Source organism: Quercus suber, unplaced genomic scaffold, assembly GCF_002906115.3.
Source record: "Quercus suber isolate HL8 unplaced genomic scaffold, Cork oak 2.0 scaffold_707, whole genome shotgun sequence".
In the NCBI taxonomy this organism is placed as follows: domain Eukaryota; kingdom Viridiplantae; phylum Streptophyta; class Magnoliopsida; order Fagales; family Fagaceae; genus Quercus; species Quercus suber.
This window is the reverse complement of record NW_027070148.1, coordinates 38,150-43,415: the sequence shown is the minus strand read 5'-3', so window position 1 is coordinate 43,415 and position 5,266 is coordinate 38,150. Positions and strand designations below refer to the sequence as shown.

The 5,266-nt window shown below is 31.5% G+C and overlaps 1 long non-coding RNA gene across 1 annotated transcript; it reads left to right on the top strand.

The window, feature by feature from the left end:
- Positions 1-583: 583 nt before the first annotated feature.
- LOC136064559 (uncharacterized) lies at positions 584-3,949 on the top strand. The gene is made up of 4 exons (XR_010626194.1): positions 584-697; positions 1,839-1,905; positions 2,599-2,634; positions 3,689-3,949. It is a non-coding gene; the product is annotated as an uncharacterized LOC136064559 (long non-coding RNA).
- The last annotated feature ends 1,317 nt before the right edge of the window (positions 3,950-5,266 follow it).

Below are 5,266 nucleotides of genomic sequence, written 5' to 3'. Positions count from 1 at the left end.
TAGTGCGAACTTAAATTGAAACAGGCACTCCCTAACATCAACAATCCTGAGATCAGACCCCAGTCTCCATACCGCCCAAAGCAATGATTTCGCCGCCCTTTGGTTGTAGTTGAATCTCAACGAAATGGTTTTGGTGGTTCTTGGGTATGGAATTTTTAGCTAGGTTGTGTTTGGATTTGATGATTAAAATCAGGAGATTTGAGGAAAAATTGCTAGCATAGATAGCTTGAAATAATTTTATTAATACATGGGAGTCTTGGAGATTTTGCTAAAACAAAAATTTAATGACTTGTATGTTTTTGGGCCTTCTGCGCATTGTACAATCAAAGTAGTAGTAGTGGTCCATCATTACAATTCCTAGTATCTAGTTTTCGTATGCACTTTTTATTTGGTTTTCTATAGACATGTGGGTTATGATCCTAAGGGAAGAATCATTTATATATTTGTTCGTCTACTTGTCATGGTATTGCCACATTCCTCCCTCAATATTTATTTAGAATTTAGTGTTGTTATTAATATCATTATTATTTTTACTACCTTCCAGTCTAAGTTGTAATTTTGGTGCTTGAGTGTGTAGGTGGTACAAGTACTTCAGCTTCTAAATCCAACAGTGGAGGTTTGGTAGGTCCTTTGATTAATGTGTTGATCAAGTTCTTGCAATAGATGGAAGTCAGATGCAGAAGGAGTTGGCAAATATGTAGGCCTCCTCATCCCATTTGCTTTTTGGTTGTAAACCTTTCCCATTTGTGCAATATGTTGGTTAAACTGATTACTGGTATTTGTTAAGACACATGTCAACAAACTATGGTTGTTGCTCTAACTAGTTAATGAGTCTTAGCCAATGTAGCTAAGATTTTTAGTTTATCATAGAATTTTGTGTATCATTTGTTTCTGAAGTTTTAGAAATTTATCTTCATATTATTATCAATATCCAGTGTAATCAATTCTTTAGTTAGAACTAAACCAAATGGAGTCTCATAGGGCTGAGCTGAGTTTGTATGAAAGTTGGACAGCCAATGTTTTCAACTAGCTCAGCTAGTAAATAGGTGTGTGAGATAGTGTTAATTCTATGTTTTGATCTTACATGTAAAAATAAATAATATTGTAAATAATAAATAACTCAGGGGAGGGATCTAGCCTGTAACTAAATGGTGGGCTAGCATTTAAGGTGATTGGTTAGTGTCAAAGTATTCAAGAATGTTTTGACATGTTCGCTTCATTCAAACATCCTGATTCTCTAAACTTTCTTTCAAATAATTAGAAATTTCAATTGTATAAATTAGTATATTGACTAATAATAAAAAATAGTATATATGATACTTTTTACCAGTATCAATATCTTTAGATTTGAAACTTAATGTTTTTTATGTAAGATAGATTTATATATATATATATATATAAATGAAAAGACATTTTACTATTATTTCCTCTTCTCTCTTGCATCCTAGCCCCCGCTCCCCTTTTTATCTTCTTAGAATTATTACACTTCTAACAGAATTTTTCTTAAAACTAATGATTGAATTGCGAAAAAACTTGGTAGCGTTGACCAAGTATACTAGTACTAAAAATATAGCTAACGTTTGCAAACAGCTGGTTCCAAATAACAATTTGAATTGAACTAAATGACAATAATGTACAACTACAACTAGAACTACAAGTCTGCTATGGCACGTCTAATTTATCAATATTTCAAACATGAATCAAGCAAGCGCCTTCAACAGTGCTTCTATGCATTAATCTTTCAACTCAATTTAGTTAATAATTTTATTTTACTTTGTCATTGTGTTTTTTATTTAAAAAAAACTCAATTTTGACTGTTGGATTTGTTAAATTGCTAGATTAAACATTTGGTGGCTACTGCAATATCTTTGGCATCTCCCGTGGAGCAAAGCAAGGTAGCAACTAGTAAGTTAACCTCTCATTCTCTGACTACGTATGATTAAATTATTAAATAGCTCATGTTTACTATGGAACAAATGCAAACTAGCAAAATATTGGAGCTTATCTTTTGGTTTGTATATCTTTGCACACCTCTTCCCATTTTAGTTTATAGTTTGTTCTTTCAATGTACTTAGTTTAGTAGTTTCTTCTCTTTTTACATGATTTTGGACGTAAAGTCACCTAATTTACGTCTTTTAAGTTATCTTAGTAGTCTATAATTTAAACTTAGATTTTGCAAGATTAGCAGCTTGTTGTAAGTTTGAGTTCCTCTTTCTAGGAGCAAACCAATGAATTGCTAAAGGATGAGTAAAATCTACTTTATAATACCCTACTAGTCTATAATTATATGTCAAAATTTTTGTTGTGGTGGGTTGTTAATTTGGTTGCTGGGAAAATTGAGTAGAAAAGGAGGGGAAAATAGAATTCAGGGTTTTGTGTGTGTGTGTGTGTGTTTTGGAAAATTTGGGAAATTCATCTTAATTAGGCTAAAATTGTTGTGAAATGAGAACTGTAAAAGAGTAAGGAATGATGGTTGTACAAAGAATGTTTTAGTTTCTGGTTTTGGGAATGATAATTCTACTATTATAGTTGTCAGTCTTAATGAATAATGTTTCCTTATTCTATTGTTGTATCTGACTTGGTTGATTTCTGCTGCAGGTGCTTTGAAGGTACCCTTTCTGTTCTTAACAAATGGTAAGTTGTTTAAGTGATTCAGTTTGTGGTTCATCAATAGAAATTTAGGAGCTACTAAGAGGATGATGGGCTTATTGTAAAGATATACGTGATTATGGGGTTATTAGTTCTGGTTTGTGAGTTTGATATTGACAAACATGCAATGTAGTATATTGAACCTTAGAACATTTGAGGCTTATTTCTTTTTTATTGTAAAAATCTCTTTAGTCTGTTCTTCTGTTGATATTTCTTTGAATTATTTGAGACCAAAAATAGATATGCCTAAAACATTATGCTCCATAATTATCAACATGATTTTTGTGCAAGAAAATGCTATATTATTGGTTATTGTCTTTACCTCTCAAGAGTAATGTATACAATACAGCAATAAAATGAACAATATTATTATTTGATTTGAATAGGAGGCAACGTCCCTAAAACTAGACATGCCACTGAGTTAAGTGAACTTTTGGGAGTGCACATTTTACATTTTAAAACAATGAGTGTAGTTCTTTGTTTTTATGGATCATATTGTTTGAGTTTTGTATTTTGGTTTATTATCATTTACTGCTATTGTAATTTCTATTACGCTTTGTGATTACTTAAGTAAAGCTATTACTAATCAAAATGTCATTACTCTATAAATAAGCTTGTTCATGAAGACTAGGAATCATCTTACATAGGAATACAAAAAATTTAAGGAGGGACATAGATTACTATATATGCTATATAGACACACATATAACCATAAACAAATAGATTTTCTTTTTACTTTAATTCCAACAAACAAACGAACTTAAAATTGTATGGGAATATCATGCAATTAAAGAAAGTCATAACTATATCTAAGAATTATAGTAGTACACAACAAAATTTTCCTTCTGTGTAGGGAGTCCCGACATCATGGCATCAAATACGACTACCAATAGTTTCAAGGCTAATTTTCAATTGTATATCAAAACTAAAACAAGCCTATACCGTGGTTCACTTGTTACATGGTTTTGGACAGGAATTGACCTAATTTACGTCATTTAAGTTATGATAGTAGTGAGTAATGGTTAGTTCTCTTTTGCAGGAGTGGTAGCTTGTTTGAAGTTTACCTTCTTCTTTCTGTGGGCAAACACTGGGATTGCTAAAGGGTGAGTAAGATCTGATTCTTAATTCCCTTAAATTAATTGTAAAATAATGTGTTTACATCACTACTGTGGTGGGTTGCTGTTTTGGAGCAAGCAAGTGGCTTGCATGGAGAGAAAAGGTGGTATATTTTATATTGTGAGTGTTGTTTGTTCTGTATGTGCAATCATGAAATCGTAGTGTAGGTGCGCCTCATAACATTCTAGACATTTGGGATGTAATTATTGATATGGTGTAATAAGAATATATTTAGTTTCTTGGTTTAATGTGATATTGTATTTGCTATTGGAAAATATGAATTGTGATTCATTACAGTTGCTATAAAATAGGTATTGGAAAATATGTATTGTAGGCACATTACAGGTGCTAAAAAAATTAAAATTAAAAAAAAAAAAAAAATGACCTATCCCGGCGCTTTGAAAACCATTGGAATAGGGTTTGGAATTTTTTTTTTTTTTTTTTTTTTTATTAAAAAAAAAAAAAAAATGACCTATCCCGGCGCTTTGAAAACCATTGGAATAGGGTTTGGAATTTTTTTTTTTTTTTTTTTTTTTAAATGACCTATCCCAGCGCTTTTGAGAGCACTGGAATAGGTACCGCCTATGCCAGTGCTTTCAAAAGTGCTGGTATAGGCCTTTTAAATTTTATTCATTCATGACCTATAGCAGCACTTTGAAAACGTTGGCATAGGTAGTACATTGAAAGCGCTGGTATAGGTTATATTCACATTTTCATAAAGGCTGTCCCGACACAAATAAAAACACCAGATCAGGGTCTGAAAGTGCCGAGACCTATCCCAGGGCTTTTGAAAAGCGCTAGTACAGGTCCGACAACCCTATCCTAACATTCAAAAACCAGTGGTTTCTAGGGCTATTCCAGCGGTTTTGAAAATGCTAGGATAGCCCCTTTTTTTGTAGTGAGTGGATGTAAAGTTATTTTGTAGTGGGTTATTTAAAAGTTAGAAATAAAATTTTAATTGATTGTCCTCCAATTTTGTCCAGGTGTAGGGGTATTTTGGAACAAAAAAAAAATTTTGATCCAAACAAGTCCCTTAAATAGTAGTATAGAAAAAAAATAAGAATAAGAGTTTTCCCCATTAAAAATAAAAAATAAAATAAAATAAAATAAAATAAAGTAAGGGTTTTTCTAAAAAAAACCAACTTAACATGAAGGAGAGGAGAAAAAAAAGGAGATCTTGTGAAAGATTTTTTTTTTTTTTTAGAGAAGAAAAAAAGAAGAAGATGAAGAGAGTTGGTTGCTTTATTTTAAAAGGAGTAATTGTAGCAAATTTGAATTTTAGTAGTGGTTTAGTGGATATGAACTTATTTTGTAGTGGGTAGGAGTCATTGTAGCAAATTTGAATTGTAGTAGTAGTTTAGTAGATGTAAAGTTATTTTGTAGTGGGTTGTTTAAAAGTTAAAAATATAATTTTACTTGATTGTCCTCCAATTTTGTCCATGTGTAGGGGTATTTTGAAATTAAAAAAAAAAAATCGGTCCAAGCAGGAAAAACCTCTTAA